Source organism: Microtus oregoni, unplaced genomic scaffold (genome assembly GCF_018167655.1).
Source record: "Microtus oregoni isolate MIOR12 unplaced genomic scaffold, Mior012 000008F_ref0000371, whole genome shotgun sequence".
Lineage (NCBI taxonomy): Eukaryota > Metazoa > Chordata > Mammalia > Rodentia > Cricetidae > Microtus > Microtus oregoni.
Window position 1 is genome coordinate 51,514,935 of NW_024543067.1, and position 20,846 is coordinate 51,535,780.

At 45.7% G+C, this 20,846-nt stretch overlaps 1 long non-coding RNA gene across 2 annotated transcripts; it reads right to left on the minus strand.

Annotated features, from left to right (window-relative positions):
- Positions 1-5,191: 5,191 nt before the first annotated feature.
- Positions 5,192-7,554, minus strand: LOC121451282. Of its 2 annotated transcripts, none has more exons than XR_005974722.1 (3): positions 7,471-7,554; positions 6,267-6,345; positions 5,192-5,801 (listed from the first exon to the last, which is right to left on the minus strand). It is a non-coding gene; the product is annotated as an uncharacterized LOC121451282 (long non-coding RNA). The 2 variants fall into 2 exon arrangements; XR_005974721.1 differs by having other exon boundaries at positions 6,252-6,345.
- Between the last annotated feature and the right edge of the window lie 13,292 nt (positions 7,555-20,846).

Sequence of the window (20,846 nt, forward strand, 5' to 3'; positions counted from 1 at the left end):
CTTTTTTTAAAAAAAAATGATTAAAAAATATGGTTTTGAGTTGAGCATGGTGGTATATACTTATAAATCCAGCACTTGGGAGTTTGAGGCAGGAGAATAGCTGTGAGTTTCCGGCCTATCTAAGCAAGGCCTTGCCTCAAAAATAATAATAAAAAAATGTTTTTCCCCTTTGCCTTGCTGCTCTTAGACCCTGAGAGGAACATCTTGGCCATATTGTCTTCTTACCCTTTCCTCTTTGTGCCAAGCCCTTCATAGGGACCCCACCTTCTGGTCATTGGCCTGACTGCTGCCTGGTTGTCATTGCCACCGCTTCTCTTCCTCACCTCAGGGTAACTTGCTCTCATACTATGGTTCTAGAGTATTCTCTGTTTTTGCATACTTGCAATGGGAATGGGTAACAGTTGCCCAGAGATACAGCCTCTGCCACGCCCTTCCTCACTCATCCGGCCCATCCTCATCATCCTCAAATCCTCCTCTTCCTCCTTCCTCTCCTCATACGCTGTGCTCTGCTGCTTTTTTCCATCCTTACGGTCCGAACAGTACCCACTCCTCCGAGGTCCTCTCTCTTTCTCCCTGTCTTCACTGGATGGCCCTTCCATCTCAGTTTCATCCTCTGTGCCACCAAAAAGCAACCGTTTCTTTCCAGGAGTCTTCCTGGAGAGCAGCAGAGTTTCTATTCTCCCCAACACTCAACACATTCACCCTAACTTAGTGCAGAACCCACCAGTACATTGGACTGGGCGTCCTGCCAGACTGAGTTTATTTTGTGATTTCGTGCTGAGCTCTGGGGTCTTCCTGATTTGTTTTGTGGTCTGACCATCCCCTGCTCAATCCACAGAACTATGCTGCCTGGAGACAGACTTTCATACAGAACACAAGGAGAAGGGTCCGTGTGCTGGGCTGTGCTCTGCACAGGGTCAGAGCGACTGTGGGTACCCAGGCCCAACCTGGACGAGTGCGGTGAGGGCACCAGCTTGCCTTTCAGGCTCTCTCATTTTCATGGACTTCCGGGCTAGGAGAGCTAGATCTTTCCAGCTTGCATCCGAACTGGGCTCAGCGATGCTGACTTTCCCGATGGCTCTCTACCTCCTGTTCCATCCCTTTCTTTCCCAAAATACAGAAAGGGGCCAACGGCATCTCAGGGCCTGTCAGCCAATTCAGTGAGAAGGAAACATTAAACACTCCAAACGCTGCTTATTGGAGCTGGGTAAACTCAGCACACCACAGTTTACTTTGCTGTCAGAAATCCCTGAGCTTGCCACAGAGCAGAACCCCAGAGGCTGAGGGCTCCCACCATCCCTGCTTTGCATCACCACCCACCAGAAGGGACCCACTCTTCCAGCCCAGGCTCTCCTCAGTCCCTCCGCCACTGGTTCTTTTCTGGTCTTCCCTTTTCTTCCCTTTACTCTCCCTTCCTTTCCCCTCTGGTCCATGAAGACTTGGTACTGGGCAGGAGACGTGCATTCCTGAGGGTCAGCGAGCCTAGAGCACGTGCAGATGAGTTCCAGGGACCCGCTTATGCCCCCTCCCCATCACCCTTGGGCTGTGTGTTGTTGATTTTGTACCGGTCAGAAATTCAGGCCAAGGGAGGAACTGGTACCAAGGGGCTACAGGCATGTGGGGACATTTGGATAAGAGCATTCACGTAGGTTCTTTGAGGACTTGAGGATGTATGCATCAGGAAATCAGGATATCACTGATTTGAGACTTTGCTTCACATAAACGCAAATATCCCCAACAAAAGAGCTCCAACCTCCCGGAGGGCCTCCCTGACCCCCACCTCTCTGGAGAAATTTGCAGCCTGGGCCAAGGTTTTCTTTCTGGCTCCACTTGGAAGTACAAACCTTGTGGGCTTGAGATGAAACATATGCTGCTCCGGAATGTGGCTAGTAGCCAAGGGTGTACTCAGAGGCCCCTGCAGAATTCTCAGCCATCTGCCTGAGAGTGGACTGGGAATGCGGGACAGAGCATCCGAGGCTAGGAAAGGGCAAAGGAGGCTGGGGTCACCTTCCTCCTCGGCATCCCACTTAGCACCGGTGCATCTTTCAACACTAGAGTGGATCTTAATGCATTGTACTTCCTTTCTTGGCAAGCCCTAAAACCAGCTTCGACCTCAGATGCCATGGCCTCCAGGGGCTGGTTCCAGAAGGAACAGGTGCCGATTAGCATGGCATTTTGCACAGTCCTTCAATGTTATTCATTTCATGCCAAGTGGCACAAACCGTTTCCTCTCCTCCTGCCACCTCCCCTGGGAACCCATACCATTTTCCACCATCTCTTCCTAGCTCCACAGACTATCCTCACCTGCCAAGGCTTTGCTTCGCGTTCCCATTGTTCTTCCCAGTCCACCTGGACACCTTCCTGTTAGAGGAGTGCTTGACCCAGCCGTCCCTCACTGGTGGGGCTGGAGAGCATGCGTTTAGATCCATCCTCATCCCCAGAAAGACCCTGCCTTTCTTCCCCCTTCAGTGGGGCTGGGTGGGCTATCACAGGAGAGAGGTAGCTGGCCGAGACCCAACAAATACATGGGGCAAACATCCCCGATCTAATGTGTTTCTGGGATGTCGTGGGGGTGTGAATCAGGTGGGAAAGGACAAACAGCCTATTAATTTTCACAATAGCCTTATTATTTATATATTATGCAAGTCTGAGAGTTCGAGGAAGAAAGCAAAGGCCAGGCAGTTCTGTGGGTTAAGGCCAGCTAGATCAGAAGCTAAGCTCCAACTCCGTGCTCTTTTCACCGGACATCTCGGGAAGTGCTCTTTAGAGAAACATCACCATTTCCTTCAGTGGCAGTGACAGGGCAGCTGCTTCAGTAGAACTGTGCATTACCAGCATCCGGGCTCTGGCCTGGTGTGCATTGAGATGGGTCAGTCACTCGGGGTGGATGTCAGCGTTCTGTTTGGTTGAACCCCGAACTGTAAGGGGGTACACCAGACACACTGCTGGGAGGGTACCACTCAGGCTGCTACTCAGAGCATAGATCATTCTCCCTTTCAGGCTTTGTTATCTGCTTTGTTTGTATGGTTTGGGTTTGGGTATTTTTGAGATGAGGTCTCACGGAAGCTACACTGACTTCAAACTCACTGTGTCTTTCATTTCCTGATCCTTCTGCATCCACTTCCCAAGTGCTGAGGTTACACCTGTGTACCACTCTCCAGGCAGCCTCCTCTATCTATCTTAAACATGTTTTGGTTTTTAATATCTTCTTATTTTATTTTCTTTATTTTTTTTTTGTGGTTTTTCAAGACAGGGTTTCTCTGTGTAACCCTGACTATCCTGAAACTAACTCTATAGACCAGTCTGGCTTCAAACTCACAGAGATCCGCCTGCCTCTGCCTCCCGAGTGCTGGGATTAAAGGCGTGTGCCACCACCACCGCCCGGCTATACCTTCTTATTTTTGTTTTCATTTTCTTTTATGAGTATGGGTGTTTTGCCTGCTTGTATATCTATGTACCACTTGTATTCCTGGTATCCTTGGAAAGCAGAAGAGGGTGTTAGATACTCTAGAATAGGAATTACAGATGGTTGTGAGCCACCATGTAGGTGATGAGAAGTAAACCTGGGTCCTTTGGAAGACCAGCCAGTGCTTTTAACTACCGAGCTAGCTCTCCAGGCCCTTAAACAAGTTTTCACATGTATTTATTTATTTAGCATGTATATACATGCATGTTTGTCACATGTCTGTGTGGAGGTCGGAGGACAGCTTGTGGGAGTTGGTTCACTCCTTCTACCATTTGGGTTCTGAAGATCAGCGTCAAGTTGTGAGATTTAACAAGAGTAAGGGTCTTTACCTACTGAGCCATCCCTCTCACCCCTTAAACATGCTTTTACCATGTGTTCCAACCCTGAACCCCAGATATTTCAACTAGGAGTGATACTCAAGACCAGCCAGTATGCTGGCCAGAAAAAAAATATTATTTCGTTTTTTCTCTCTTAAGAATTTAAAGTCAGGCGGTGGTGGCACATGCCTCTAATTCCAATACTCAGGAGGCAGAAGCAGGTGAATCTCTGTGAGTTAGAGGCCATCCTGGTCTACAAAGTGAGTTCCCAGACAGTCAGAGCTATAACATAGAGAAACCCTGTCTCAAAAAAATTGAAGTAATAAAAACATAAATCTTATAGTCATTGGCATGTAGGGAGCTAAACGAAACTTCCACGACAATAAGGACATAATTTAAAGCCACACTGAAACCTGATACTTCCTTTGTTTAAAATTACTTCATTGTTACAACGATCACGTTCCATATGAACTTTTGGGAACAGGCTTCTGCACCTTGTGACCGGAAGCGCTTTGACCAGAAGTGATGTGGTAGAAAGCACTTTAGCATGGGACTCCACAGAAACTCAACTCAAGAAAGGCTCATTCCTAATGTGAGGCAAGGGATGTTCCTGCTTTGCTTAGGCAGCGACCTGAGCTCTGGGGTAGAGAACTGGGAGTTGATGCTATCCAATGGCATGTGTTACCAAGGGGGACAAGGCAGGCACGAGCAACGCTTCTTAAGTCTGTTTCCTTCAGGAAAAATACCCTCTGTGTCATGATGCTGCTTCCTGAGATACACTGTCATGAAGGATACATACACCCAGTGGGTAAACAGCCAGCACGATTATTACTGTGACTAGCATTGCTCTTTTCCTGGCAGAGAGAGAGAGAGAGAGAGAGAGAGAGAGAGAGAGAGACTATTTAAGATAGAGGGTGGAGGTTACAAGGAAATTACCAAATAGTTGACTGGACATAAGTTCCAGGGGTCAAAGGCATAGCCCACTGTAAGTTGCCTTAAGTAGGGGCTTAGAAGGAGGTCATGTATACCCCCATACTGGCTCCAAGAAGAGACAGGCTAGTCCCAGCTCGGGTCTCCCAGGCACTTTCCATCTGGAAGACAGAAGTGTGTCTTGCAGCAAAGCTCCATCTGCCCACCAGATGAACAATACCTGTAAAAACATCCCACATCAAGCCTTGTGGCGTTAATGCCTCTCCCAGAGCCTACTGGGAAAAATGATGCCAGGCCTGCCCTTCCCAAGCGGCCCAGAGACTCCCGCTTTGGAACAGGGAATGGGGAATCGGCTGCCGCCCACAGACATTCTGGGGCAGGTCAGAGGGAACAGGGTAGGCAATTAGAGAATAAAAGCAATTCACAAACGTGTCAGTAGATATGGGCTAATTTTATAGTATTAGTTAGAGTCGTGATCTCCTAAACCTTGCCAGGGCCTCAGGAAGCCAGGCCTCCAAACAGACACAACTTCACTTGTTGCCGCTCTGAGGAGCGTGGAATTCTTTCCTGGGTTTACAGAGGAAGGAAATGCAGCTCCCAGAGGGTACATTTCAAAGATCACAGGGCTGCCACCAAGCCTGCCACTTCGTATCCGAGTGAAACAGAGCAACCTTCCAGATATCAGGGGCGGGTAAAGGGAAGCAGGGCTCAAAGGGAGCAAGGAAGCAGCAGATTCAGTCCTAGTTCCTGGAACTGAGCTGCCGAGGACAGAAAAGCTCAGCGTGTAGAGTTGCTACAGGCGCCGTGAATATCTTTTTTATTAAGCACGCCAAAGCTTGACTTTCCAAAAATGCATGCCATGCCTTTGAGAGCGGGCCCCTTGGAAAGCTGCGCTCCCTCGGAGCTGCTCTTTGGCAATGGCCTTCAGGGCTCAAAGCACACTCCTTTGAAAGCCTTCCGTTGTAGCAAATCTCCCTTTTCATCCTCTGAGCAGATCTGATTATTGGGCAAGGTTCCAGGAGTCATTGCAGATTTGGGTGAGTCATCAAATTGGGTTGTCTTCTTCGGGGTCCAGATGAGGTATGACCCTAAGGCAGAGGCACAGCGAGAAACAACCATGGGGTACTTGGGACGGAGTTGAGAGATGAGCACCAGAGCCCTGGAGCAACTGAAATGATGAGACCCTGCAGGGTGAGGTGGGAAGGCCGTGGGCAAGATCTAAGGGTTCTTCGTGCAGAGAGATGCGATCAGACTCAATCAAGGCCTAAGTGGAAACACACATGGTCCCATAAAGTGGCCTGGGAAGGATGCCACATTAATAAAAGGGAAAAATGTAGAAGAATGTGTGAGTGAGAGGGAGCTGTTAAGAAAATGCGAGTGCCTATAAACTCCACTCTGCAGCCCCCGCTCCAGACCCAGCCGTGGCTCCAACTTGTTTTCATTAGGACTTGAGAAAAGCATTCAGAAAACTAAGCTGCTCTGGAGGCCGCGGAGAACGGAGCTAGACTCTGGACTTATTATGTCTAGTCTTCGCTCACCTTTCACATCCTTACCTGGCTACTCCATTCCATGAGTCTCCAGGTCTGAGGGCCACTTAGCTGTGGTCCTTATTATACAGCCCATTCTCCAATCCTGCAAGAGAAGACGAGATCAGAATGGACTTGGTGGCAGCAAGGACCAGGATATTCCTCCCCTGGGTCATTTGGAAACATGGTTCATGTGATAGGAGTCAGCTCCCCTTACATATCCCTAAATTGACCTTGGGTTCCAACTGTAGCCACAGGGTTAGCTCCCAGATGGGACTTCTTGAGAGTCAATAATCAGGAAGCGAGAATCCCCCACAGAGCCAGGCAGTGGTGGCGCACGCCTTTAATCCCAGCACTCAGGAGGCAAAAAAGACAGGCCTGTGAGTTCGAGCCCAGCCTGGTCTACAAGAGCTAGTTCCAGGACAGGCTCTAAAGCTACAGAGAAACCCTGTCTTGAGAAACCCCTAAAAAAACAAACAAACAAACAAAAACAAAAACAAAGAAAAAAAAGAATCCCCCGCAGTTCAAAGGAAAGGAGGAGCTGTAACTTACACACTGGAGGGTCGTTCTCCCAGGTATGTGGTGGAGGGACACTAATGAGAGGTGGGGGTTGGGGCAGAGGCTGATAATAATTACTAGACCAGCCACTGGGAGGATTGGGGTTTAATGTGGAGATGGGAGATGACCCTTAAGCTTGGGGACAGCTGAGCTCCACAGGCAGGCAGGACGCGCCTTGCTGAAATAGACGGTATTCACTAGCATAAATATTTTCCACGAGTGTATGACTGTGGGGGACACTTGCAAGAAAACTACCGTCATAACCCAAGAGACTCTAAAAGTACGGCCTCAAGGCTCCTGAACACTGAGTTTTGCTTTTATCCCTGGGTCTGGCCGACATGTGTGAAAATAGAGGCCTTGGGCTCTTGGTCCCTGGGGCCCTTTCCAATGGGAGACATTTATGTTATGAGATGATGCTGAAACTTTTCGTCTCCCCAGCTGCTGGGGGCTCTGGTTAGATGAAGACCCAAGTTGAGCATCTTTGCTAAGGCCTCTGTGCCGAGGCTCAAGGAACAGGAAGCAGCTGAGTGGCCTCCAGTTAATACTGCAATCCGAACAACCCTGAAAGAGGGCTCAGCTGGGGACCTGACAGGGTCTGCATTGTTCAGTCGACAGCTGAGAGCAGCTGCAGGCCTCCCCTGGGTCCCCTTGGGCACTGGGGATTGTGACTAACCTTCAACCCAGGCGTCCAGACTTCCGGAAGAGATCAGCCAAGTGCCAGTCTGTCTGGAGTGTGACTGACTTGGGCAATAATCGCTGGCTGGTGACAGTCAAGGACACAGGACATTGGGAGCTCACCTTCTTACCGAAAAGAGGTCTCAATGACATGCTGCTGACGGGGAAAGGAGCCAGGATCATGGTTAGGGAAAGTTGAGGCACAGGGTTCTCCTGGCCTCTTCCTGCTTAAGCTCCAAACGGCATCGATTGCACAACGGAAAAGCACTGCCCTTTGAGTTGGAAAACTCTCTTTTCCCAAGAGGAAACTGAATCAAAGCATCCCGCTTCGGGTCGAGAAGTGACTCAAAGGCTGTCCAGTTTATCAGCTTCAACCCTTTTGTCACTTACAATGAAGGGAAAAGCGACAGCTCAGAGGAACTCGGATTCCCACAGTAGCACAGTGAGCAAGGGCTAAAGCAGGTCCTAGGCACAGTCTCCTGACCCACAGCCCCAGGCTTTTCCCACCACTGTGACTCTCAGATCCACGGTACCCACTTGCCTCTCACTTCCCTTCTCATTTGCATGCTGATCACTTCCTGCTGAAAGGCACTTACTCTATATGATTGGACCGTTCTTGCTCTTTGGCCAGTCAAATGGAGTTGACCACTCCAAGTCATCACACATTTTTAGTAGCAGGCCCAGAACTTAAAACCCAGGTCTCCAGGCTTAGAGAACAGTTGTCAGTCCACTCCACATAAGGCTTCTTAGCTCATCTGTCTAGAGGACAACATGGAAGAAAAAAGGACAAAGGGCAAGCATGGGAGAGTATAGCATGAGCTACCATATTTTCTTTTACTAAATGGGGCTAAAAGTTCTGTAGGATCCTAGGGAGAAAGAACTAAGGTGGAGTGCTTTGCATCCAGGAGTGAGGTGGATAACTCTCAGCTGTTACCGTTGTTGAAACTGTAAAGGGATAGGTTGGGCTTGGAGGCTGGAATATGTTAGAGACCCAGTTGGGAGATTCACTAACAGAGAAATCTCCACGTCTTCTTTGATGTGTTCACACTTGACAATGGGACCTGGGTGAAGCAGGGTGAGACCCAAAGCCCAGGGTGGAAGCTCGGATTCGTGGTGAGGAGTCTTTGTTATGAGGATTTCCAGTCTTTGGTTCCACTTTAAGAGTCCTGGCCTTTCCTGGAGGGTGCCCCTCATTGCACTTGACGAAGGAACAAAGTCCCTCAGAACTGTCAAGGGGGGAAAAGGGAAGAAGAATGAAGGTCAGCCATGAGGCCCATGTCCTTCAACCAAAGTCACAGAAAATAAGCCTCGTGGCATCCTCTCAGAGTCCTGCTGGTTCTGCACCCCTGACTTTGAGTTCTAGGTTTGAGATATATTGCGCCTCAGGCACTGGTGTAGCGGGTGTATCCTGAGGTATCTAGAAGGAGAAGGATTTAGGGAAGGAGACTTTTGTTGTGATCTAGCCCAGAGCGGCAGCTTTTCATAGGTAAGAGCCTGCTGTGCAGGCTGAGGTCATTTCTGGCAGGGCTCAGCACTCAGAGCAGACGCCAGCAGGTCTGTTTTAATATCTGCAGCAGCCACATTCCTAAGCAGGGCGGGTAAAGCCTTTCTGGACAAGACTGCTTTCCATCAGAAATCATTCCAGTTCACCCGGATCAGATATTTTAGAGAGAGTTGTATTTCTTTTTCTTTCTCGCTCTCTTTTTTTAAAGGAGGAAAATAAAAATTCAAAGAATGATTAAAGGCCATATGCTGTGCTGAGAACACAACTTCTATTTACTGCTCATCTTTGTGTAGTAAATTACTTTAGTGTGTGTGTGTGTGTGTGTGTGTGTGTGTGTGAACTGAGTCCAGGGCTTTGCACTTTCTATCCCTGAGCTGATTTTTCTGAGACAGGTTCTCACTATGCAGCCCAGGTTGGTCTCGAACTTGTAACTCTCAGAAGTTGTAGATGTTCAGTAGTATACCCTGCCTAACATGTAGTGCTTCAGACAAAGCCCAGCTACTCTCAGTTCCTGTGCTCCAGGAGTCCGGGTAGAGCTTAGGTCCTCTGCCTTAGATGTCTCACAATGTTGTAATCCAAGCTTTGTCTAGAGCTGCTGCCAGCTCTCAGGTCTCAGCTCGGGAAAGATCCATTTCTGAGGCTACCTGGTCATCTACAGAATTTGGTCTTTGAGAGACCTCAGTCCTTAACTTGCTGCTGATCAAGGCTGCCCTCAGTCCTGGCTACATGGGCATCTTCACTATGGAGGCTTGCTCCATTAAAATATTTGTATTGAGATTGGTGGAGGGAGGGAGGGAAACAGAGAGAGACACAGAGTGAGAGACAGAAAGAGGTAGAGAGGGTCAGAGACAGAAAGAAAGACACACAGAGAGATAGGGACACACATAGAGAGAGACACAGAGAGAAATAACAGAGAGAGACAGAAAGACGGAGAGACAGAGGGGTGGAGGTTAGAGTTACACATTCCCTGATGATGGACACCATACTCCATTGTTTTTGTCATAGCTAGTGGTTTAGTTGCAGGTGCTACTCACTACTCACACTCAAGGGGAGGGATGACACAAAGGCGTAAATACACAGAGAGAGACAATCAAGGTCTGCTTAAGAGGCTACCTGCTCCTTGGGCTTTCAGTAACTGGCAGCCAGTATAAATGGCAGTTAAATAGTAGTGTATGAACAGTAATAATGATAATGGGAAATGCCATACATTAATCACTTACAGACTGTATGCATATACATATATATATATACATATAAACATATGTATATGCACACATGTTTGCATGTTCTAACCCTGTCATGTACATGTATCACAATTATCCTCTTTTATGAAGAGGAATCTTATTGCTGAGTTGTCTGTGCTTCAACTTGTCAGACATCAAAGGATTCAGCCAGATGGATGGCCAAGTAACCTGGGAAGTGCTGTAATAGCTCTGCTGCCTGGACTTCTCAGAAGGCGTCTTACAGCCATAGACCTGGGAGAAATAGCATACGTAACAGCGGCAGAGTCCGAGAAGGGGTGCAAGGGATGGAAGTGACACAATCCCTGGCTCTTGAGGAGCCCTTGAGGCTTAAGTGGGGACCCAGCCCCAAGAAGACGTCTTGGCACTTGCTAGGCCAGCAGCAAGTGCAAGGCGAACAGCTGTTCCAAAGTGCTCTGAGAGGAGCCAGGAAGCCGGTGGCTGTTTAGATTAGTTTTCTAATTGGCCGAGTGTTAGCAAAGCCTCTTGTGTATACAATGGGGATAGTTAATCTTGTCTATTTGTATATCCACTCATGTTCTGTCACTCCCTGATCGTAGCTGTCTGCCTCTCACTGTCTGGTTTCCACTAAGGGAGGGTGTCAGTCCGTGTGCCTCTGACTTTCTTCATGGTGTTCCTAGCCCTAGTAGGCCGCAAAAGGAACGCTAGAAGGAGGAGGATAGCTCAACCATCCTCCAACCCCACCTTATTATGGCTGAGCAAGCCCTTCTCTCATCTCCAGAGGTCTTTCTTACAGTGGCCCTCCCAGCAGCACACCCATCCCCATACATTTGCATAAAGTAGCCTTTCTTGCCACCTTATAGCTTCAGGACAAACCTCAAAACTAGGCCCTGTTTTTCCAAATGATAAACCCAAATGAAGAGTTGGCTTGTCCAGTATCGCAAGCCAAAATTTGAAGGCAGGCCTTGGGATTGCTCTCCTGCACTGGCTGCTTGTCCTGCTGTTGCACTGACGGTTCTGTCAGGTCTGCACTGCTTTTCTCTTCCCAGCATTCTTCATGAGATTTCCCATGCAGGCTTCTCCTCACTGCCACATCAATCCAGCCTCCCGATGGCCTGTCCTTTCCAGCACTTCAGTACTGGTCTAGAGCCTATCTCAATTCCATGGAAGGTTTCAGGGAATGAGGGCAGGTTCCCTGACTCCCCAGATACCCCAGGTAGGGTTGTTTTTTCTCTAGTTGGACAGTAGACAATTTTAGAGCAGGAGGCACAGTGTAAATGTCTTCCATCACACTCCAACCCAGGGCCAGAGGGAAGGTGTGTGGCTTAGTGGATAATAATGAGGGGGCAGGTGAAGGCAAGACTTGGAGCATGCAGAGATATGTGGGTCCTCTATTTGGGGGACCTCTTTCCTGTATTATTCTTTACTTTTCTTAGCTGTCTTCCCAGACACTCCCTTCCCTCAAAGCCTCTTGGCCTTCATGTGGCCACCATGATCTTCTTCCCCTTCTTAACCTGAACCTTGTGGTCAGAATGCCTCTTAGTAATCGCTCTGGTCTCAGCCGGTCAGGTGTGTGTTCATATCCAGTTTTGAAGATAGGAAGAGTTCTTGTATTTGGGAGCGCTTGTGACAGTGACTCAGGAAGAGAGGGCAAAGGAACGATCTACTGCTTGATAATGTTCCACAAGAGGGGCTGATGTGAGCAGATTTGTATGCTGGGAGTAGCCTTAGGAGCATTACAAAGAGAAGCCCATGCAAAACCAAGGAGACGAAAAGTAGGTTCCTGTGTTCCCAGTCTCTATGGGCCTCGTGTCTAAGTAGGGTTCAAAGGATCAAGCTCTTTCCGTGTGCCAGTCTATTAAGGGCTTTACAGAAACGATCATGTTTAGCTTTCAAGCCAGTTCTATAAAGTGGTATTTACTTTATCCCTATCAGAAACTAAGGCTCATCAAGATGAAGTAGGTTAAAGGTTACACATAAGGAGTAAGACACGGAGACACAGCTCTGGGGTAGAGTATCTGCCTGGCATTGGTGCAGCCCTGACTACTGTTTTTGCTTTTGAGATTCTCTTGTTATGTAGCCTAGACTGGCCACAAATTCATGTTCCTCCTGCTTCTGCTTCCCAAGCCTCAAAAGTGCTAGGATTACAGGCAGGACCCACCCATGTCCTGATAAAGGCCCAGGTTTGATCCTTTTTATTGGGAAGAAGGAGGAGGAAGATGAGAAGGAGAAATAAAATTTAAAAATTAAGCATTTAGATTCAAGATTTGATTTCAGACTGATCTAAACCTAAACTTTCATTTTTAATCTTTCATGTCAGTGGATATGCTTTCTCTCTGTCTGTCTTTCTGTCTGTCTCTCTCACAGAGAGAGAGAGAAAGAGAGAGAGAGAGAGAGAGAGAGAGAGAGAGAGAGAATTGTTGAGAAAGTCCAATAAAAATGCCGTTGCTCCTTCCAGATGGGCCTGGGGTTAGAGGGAACAGTTCCCTCCCACTTTTTCAGGGAGGGGGCCTGGGTCTGAGCTACTTTCCCCCTAACCTTTGCTTTGCAGCTCGCAGAAGTGGACAGCTGGCAGGAGAACTGCATTTTTCAGGCCCCAGGCTGTGTCTTCTTATCTGGGGAGCCTTGATTTACTTTCCCTATCTAATCTCAGTCCCCAGCACCGGTGATGGATTTCACCTTCGGCACTGCACAGGGAGCCTTGCCAAGAGCACTCCCCACAACACACTGAGAAGGAGACAGCTTTGGCTGGGGCTCTGGGATCCACCCTTAACTTTCTGCTTCCCTCAGCTCAGGTGGAAAGAGGAGGACCTTGCTTTTTTAATGCTTTGTTTATTCGTTGACAGCTTCATATATATAATGTATCTTGATCATATCACCCTGCCTACTCTCCCAGGACACCCTCCAACACGTTTTCTTCGTGTTTGGAACCCTCCGAGTCCAGCTGGGCTGCCCGCTGGAATGCTGACTGATCTGGTTTGCTTACTCTTGTGCAGTTGTGTGCAGGTAACCTCGGCTGCAGGGAGTTCATGAGTGGTGTGCCCTTGTCATGGCCAGAAGACAGCTGGATGGTGGTGGTGCATGCCTTTAATCACAGCACTCGGGAGGCAGAGGCTGGCAGATCACTGTGAGTTCAAGACCAGCCTGGTCTACAAAGAGAACTCCAGGACAGTCAGGGCTCAATCTCAAAAAACAGAAACAAAAATAAGCAAACAAGCAAGAAAAAAGTTGTTCTGTTTAGTGCTGTGCACCCGAGTCATGTACCCCAGCACTTTGAGCAGTTATGAGTCACTGCATCAACTCCTGCCCACTGCAGGAGGACACTTCTCTGGCCAAGATTGAGAACAGCACTGACTTATGGGTATAAGCATAAATATAAAGGAGGTGATTTGTCAACATATAGCCTTGTTTTTGTGGATTGGAAAAGATGAGGTAGAATACAGCTGCTTACTAAGAATAAGTAAGACTGCTTTTTCTAACCCACCTAGGCCTGTTTGTATTCGAGATGTGTGGAGGAAACAAGAGCACAGAACATAATAGAATTTATGGATCACTCTCCTCGCTGGGAGGACATTCATCTGCCTTTTCAGATTTCACCCTCACAACCGAAAGGAGCATCTTTGGTATTCTCATATGACAGATGAAGGAACAGAGGCTCACCAGGGCTATGAGACACATGCACGGCAAATGTAGACTTCTGCACCTTTTCCACCATGGATAACTTTTGTCGTTAGAGACTGCATTTCCCCCACAGCTTCTCACTTGGAAACAGAAATATGGCTTAGATCAGAGCAGCTCTGTCCTTCAGCAGTGGGGACAGAAGCTGAGCCAGAAGGTATGTTCCCTTTACCCAGCTGTAAATGGAACGTGCTTATCAACCCTGTGCCTCTGATCCAAGGCTAAGGGACATCATGGGAGAGGGCGCAGAAAGAATGAAAGAGCTGGAGGGTAAGGAGGAGTCCTGTGACATGCTGTCTTCTGGTCATGACATGGGCACAGCATCCATGAGGTCACCGCAGCTGTGGAAACCTGCCCACAACTGCACAAGAGTCCTGCGGCCTAAAGGTTAGGGCATACCTGAGGTGGAAAGTCAGACTTAGCAAGAAGAGGGCAAGTCAGCTTCTCTGTGCCCTGGCGGGGAATCAGCTATGACAGTTTCTCACAACTTCTGTGTCCATCATACTCTAGGTGATACCTGGTCACTTGATCTGAGCCCTTAAGAGAAAGGATGGTGTGTTGGATTCACTGAGGCTGCCTGTGAGCCACACATGGAGCTGGGGAGGTCAGTGGCTGTGTTTGAACTTCCTAAGAGTTTTGTAAAGTGGGTGCCAAGGCTCAGAAATGCGAGGCAATTTATCTGCTGTGTTCTTCTTGATAAAACTATAATTCAAATCCAGGCTAATTGTCCCTCCACGTTAGGAAACTAGAAGGGTCCCTTTTGTGTTGCTAGCTTTCTGTTGTGCTGACAAATACCCAAGGAAAAACAACTTAAAAGAGAGCAATGGTTGATTTTCACTCGTGGTTTCAGAGGCTAAGTTAATGATAGATTGGATCCATTGTGTTAGGTCTGAGGAAAGGCAAAACACTGCAGTGGTCAGAGCATGTAGCTGAGGCTGCTCACCCCATGGTACTCAGGAAGCAGAGAGAAGAAAGGACAGGGAGTAAAACAAACCTTTCCAGTGTATGCCCCCTGTGACCTTCCTGCCCCAACTAAGCCCTACCTCCCATTTTCTTCTGCCTGCCAATCATGCTATCATATAATGAATCCATTAAAGATGAATTCATCATTTAGGTCAAATATCTCAGGACTCACTGCTTTCCCAAAATACCAGTAGCGGGCACCCAAGCCCCCAGTACACGTGTTTGTGAGGGATGTTCCATACCCAAACCACGGCACCCATACCTGGAGTAGGGAGGAGGTAAGTGATTCCCTTCTGGAAGCCAAAGGAGCTCTTTGCAGGCTGTAGCTTACCTCGGTAACTTATCCTGCCTAACCCGCTCTGCACGTGTGTAAAGATTCAGGCCTGGATGTGGGGGTGGGTATGCTTAGTCAAAGGGGTCAAACTATTTGTCAGAAAGAACTCCAACCCTTTCCTTGCTGGCTGTGCGTAATCTTGAAGACTGGGGTCTGTGTCCTATTTGCCTGAGAGTTATTGGTTGTTAACACTTTGCCTGACAAATAACAGGGGCTCAGCAAGTATAAACTATGGACTTGAACTGTAGAGACTTTAAGATTAAGGTACGGGAACTTTAAAGCCTTAGCAGCTATGGCTTCAGACTAGTTGCACATAGGCAAATGCATAACTTGCTGGAAAATGGTGAGAAAGGGGGAAGTGGCTTCTTAGCTGGAAAGATTGCCGGTATCTGATTTAGAAGGCACATGTTTGTCCTGGGGTTCTGGAGAGCTGGGCTCTCAGCCATGTTGCTCACTGGGTGAGGGATCTTGTTCTTCGGGAGCCTGAGTTCATTCATTCGTCAAAAGCCTGGACCTGCAGTCTATGTACCTTTTCTTTCTTTCCTTTTTTTTTTTTTTTTTTTTTTAATTTTCGAGACAGGGTTTCTCTGTGTAGCTTTGGCGCCTGTCTTGGAACTCGCTTTGTAGACCAGGCTGACCTCAGTCTCACAGAGATCAGCCTGTCTCTGCTTCCCAAGTGCTGGGATTAAAGGCATGCGCCACCACTGCCGGGCTCTACATTTCTTTTCAGTGCCAAGACACTATGAGGTTAGTCTCTTTGTCCCCACCAACGGATTCCTGCAAGGCAGATGAAGGTTGTTTCTTTTTCTTTTCTTTGTTTTAACTGACAGGTTAAAAACTGCTCATGTACCTGTATATAACATGTGTGTATGTAACATGATGGTTTAATACATGTATACATTACAGAATGGCTGGATCGAGGCATTTAGCAAACAGACCACTTCACACTGTTCTAGGGCACCTGAAGTTTACTCTTGGAGCAGTTAATTTTCTAATGAACAAGAAGATACTGTTTCCATCATTACTGTGATTTCTTTTCTTTTTTATTGCTTTTATTGAGGTATACATTTTTCTCTGCTCCCCTCCCTGGTTCCCCCTTCTCCTTCTACCTTCTCCCATGATCCCCACATTCCTGATTTACTCAGGAGATCTTGTCTTTTTCTACTTCTATGTAGATTAGATTCATGTATGTCTCTCTTAGAGTCCTCATTGTTGTCTAGACTCTCTGGGATTGTGATTTGCAGGCCTAGTTTTCTTTGCTTTATCTTTAAAAACCACTTATGAGTGAGTACATATGATAATTGTCTTTCTGGGTCTGGGTTACCTCACTCAAAATAATGTTTTCTAGCTCCATCCATTTGCTTGCAAATTTCGAGATATCATTATTTTTTTCTTCTGTGTTGTACTCCATTGTGTAAATGTACCACATTTTCCTTATCCATTCTTTGGTCGAAGGGCATTTAGGTTGTTTCCAGGTTCTGGCTATGACAAACAATGCTGCTATTAACATAATTGAGCACATGTCCTTGTGGTATGGTTGATATATACCCAAAAGTGGTATTGCTGAGTCCTGAGGTAGGTTGTTTTCCAATTTTTTGAGAAATCAACATACTGATTTCCGAAGTGGCTGTACCAGTTTGCACTCCCACCAGCAATGAAGTGTTCCTTTTACTCCACATCCTCTCCAGCATAAGTTGTCATCAGTGTTTTTTATCTTTGCCATTCTTACAGGTGTAAGATGGAATCTCAGAGTGGTTTTAATTTGCATTTCTCTGATGGCTAAGGATGTTGAGCATTTCCTTAAGTGTCTTTTAGCCATTTTAGATTCCTCTGTTGAGAGTTCTCTGTTTAGGTCTGTACCCCATTTTTTTATTGGATCATTTGTTCTTTTGGTGACCAATTTCTTGAGTTCTTTGTATATTTTGGAGATCAGCCTTCTGTCTGATGTGAGTTTGATGAAGATCTATTCCCATTCTGTAGGCTGTCATTTTGTCTTGTTGACTGTGTCCTTTGCTTTACAGAATCTCCTCAGTTTCAAGGGGGTCCCATTTATTAATTGTTGCTCTCAGTGTCTGTGCTACTGGGGTTATATTTAGGAACTGGTCTCCTGTGCCAATGTGTTCAAGTGTATTTCCTATTTTCTCTTTTATGAGGTTCAGTGTGTGATGGAGGAAGGTCATTGGCTAATAAAGGCACTGCCCTGGCCCATTTTATTGGTTAGAGGATAGGTGGGAGGAGTAAACAGAACAAAATGCTGGGAGGAAGAGGAAGTGAGGTCAGAGTCTCGACAGCTCTGCTCTTGGGAGCAGATGCCTGAGAGAGATGCCATGCCCTGCTCCCGGATGAAGCTCCGACCCAGGATGGACATAGGCTAGAATCTTCCCGGTAAGCCCACCTTGGGGTGCTACACACAGATGATTAGAAATGGGCTAAATTAATATGTGAGAATCAGCCTAGAAGAGAATGGGCCAAGCAGTGATTAAAAGGATACAATGTCCGTGCAATTATTTCGGGGCATAAGCTAGCCGGGCAGGCGGCTGGGGTGTTGGGGACGCAGCCCTGCCACCACCCTTATTACTTCAAGTGTGGTTATTTTATGTTGAGGTCTTTGATCCATTTGGACATGAGTTTTGTGCATGGTGATAGATATGGATCTATTTTCATTCTTCTACATGTTGATATCCAGTTATGCCAGCACCATTTGTTAAATATGCTTTCTTTTTTCTATTTTATATTTTTTTGCTCCTTTGTCAAAAATCAGGTGTTTGTAGGTGTATGGGTTGATATGTAGGTCTTTGATTCAGTTCTATTGGTCTGCCTATTCATTTTTATGCCATTACCAGGCTATTTTCAGTACTGTAGCTCTGTAGTAGAGTTTGAAGTCAGGGACTGTGATGCCTCCAGAAGTTCCTTTATTGTACAGTTTCGGCTATCCTGGGTTTTTTGCTTTTTCATATGAAGTTGAATGCTGTTCTTTCAAGGTCTGTGAAGAATTTTGCTGGAATTTTGCTGGGCATTGTGTTGAATTTGTAGATTGCTTTTGGTAAGATTGTCATTTTTACTATGCTAATTCTACCTACCCAAGAGCATGGAGGATCTTTCTATTTTCTGATGTCTTCTTCAATTTCTTTCTTCAAAGATTTAAAGTTTTTGTCGTACAGGTTGTCCACTTGTTTGGTCAGATTTACTTCAAGATATTTTATGTTATTTGTAGCTATTGTAAAGGGTGATGTTTCTCTGATTTCTTCCTCAGCTCATTTACCATATGTATAAAGGAGGGCTACTGAGGTTTTTGAGTTAATCTTGTATCCTGCGATATTACCGAAAGTGTTTATGAGTTGTGGAAGTTCCTTGGTAGAATTTTTGGAGTCCCTTACATAAACCATCATATCATCAGCAAATAGTGAGTTTGACTTCTTTTCCAATTTGTATCCACTTGATCTCCTTTTGTTGTCTTATTGCTCTAGCTAGAACCTCAAGTACTATATTGAATAGATATGGAGGGAGTGGACAACCTTGTCTTATTCCTGATTTCAGTGGGATAGCTTTGAGTTTCTCTCCATTGAGTTTGATGTTGGCTGTTGGCTTGCTGTATATTGCCTTTGGTATGTTTAGGTATGAACCTTGTTATCTCTGCTCTCTCCAAGACCTTATAATGAAGGGATGTTGTATTTTTTGAAGGCTTTTTCAGCATCTAATGAGATGATTATGTGGGTTTTTTTTCAGTTTGTTTAATGGTGGATTACATTGACAGATTTTTGTATGTTGAATCATCCCTGCATCTCTGGGATGAAGTCTACTTGGTCATGGTTGATGATTTTTCTGATGTGTTCTTGGATTCCGTTTGCCAGTATTTTATTGAGTATTTTTGCATTGATCTTCATTAGTGAGATTGGTCTGTAATTCTCTTTCTTAATAATGTCTTTGTATAGTTTGGGTATCAGGGTATTGTAGCCTTGTAGAAAGAGTTTGGCAATTTTCTTTCTGTTTCTATTGTGTGGATCAATTTGAGGAATAGTGGTATTAGTCCTTCTTTGAAAATCTTATAGAATTCTGCTTTGAAACCATCTGGTCCTTTTTTTTTCTTTTCTTTCTTTCTTTTTTTTTTTGGTTGGGAGACTTTTGATGACTGTTTCTATTTCTTTAGCAGTTATAGATCTATTTAATTTGCTTATCTTATCTTGATTAAATTTTGTTAAGTGAATATTTATCCAGAAAGTTGTCCATTTCCTTTAAGTTTTCCTATTTTGTGGAGTACAGGTTTTCGGAGTATGACCTGATGATTCTCTGGATTTCCTCCATGTCTGTTGTTATTTCCCCCTTTTTGTTTCTGAATTTGTTAATTTGGATATTCTCTATTTCTCTCTGCCTTTTGGTTAGTTTGGATGAAGGTTTGTCTATTTTGTTGCTTTTCTTAAAGAACTAACTCTTTGTTTCTGTGATTCTTTGTATTTTTTAGTTGTTGTTGTTTCTCTCTTGTTGATTTCAGCTCTCAATTTGATTCGTCCTCCTGGGTGAGTTTGTTTCTTTTTATTTTAAAGTTTTCAGGTTTTGATCTTGGCCATTCTAACAGGTGTTCTGTTAACTACTAGTGTGGGATTTTTCCAGTTTCTTTATGTAGGCATTTAGTGCTATGAACTTTCTTCTTAACACTGCTTTCATTGTATCCCACAAATTTGGGTATATTGTGTGGTCATTTTTGTTGAATTTTAGGAAGTCTTTAATTTCCTCCTTTATTTCTTCCTTGACCCATTGGTGATTCAGGAGAACATTGTTTAATTTCCATGTGTTTGTGGGCTTTCTGAAATTAGTGTTGCTGTTGAGTTCTTATTTTAAGCCATGGTGATCTGATAAGATACAGTCCCTTTGGATGTCAGTGTGGCAATTTCTCAGAAAATTAGGAAACAACCTTCCTCAAGACCCAGTACCACTTTTGGGTATATATCCAAAGGATGCTCAATCGTGCCACAAGGGCATGTGCTCAACTATGTTCATAGCACTATTGTTTGTTATAGCCAGAAACTGGAAACAACCTAAATGCCCCTCGACCAAAGAATAGATAAGGAAAATATGGTACTTTTACACAATGGAGTACTACTACACAGCAGAAAAAAATAATGACATTTTGAAATTTGCAGAAAAATGAATGGAGCTAGAAAACATTATTTTGAGTGAGATTACCCAGACAGGAAAACAATTATCACATGTACTTACTCATAGGTGGTTTTTAAACATAGAGCAAAGAAAACCAGCCTAAAAACCACAATCCCAGAGAATTTAGACAACATTGAGGACATTAAGAGAGACTTACATAGATCTACATGGGAAGTAGAAAAAGACAAGATCTCCTGAGTAAATTGGGAGCATGAGGACCTTGGGGGGAGGCCTGACGTGGGGAGGGGAGAGGCAGGGAAGGGAGCAGAGAAAAATGTATACCTCAATAAAAATCAATAATTAAAAAAAGATACATGGGGTTACTCTGATTTTTTTTTGTAGCTGTTGAGGTTTGCTTTGTTATGTAGTATGTGGTCATTTTTTGAGAAGGTTCCATGAGGTGTAGAGAAGAAGGTATATTCTTTTATGTTTGGATCAAATGTTCTATAGATGTCTGTTATGTCCATTGAGTCATAACACCTGTTAGTTCCCTTATTTCTCTGTTAAGTTTCTATCTGGCAGACCTGTCTAGTGGTGAG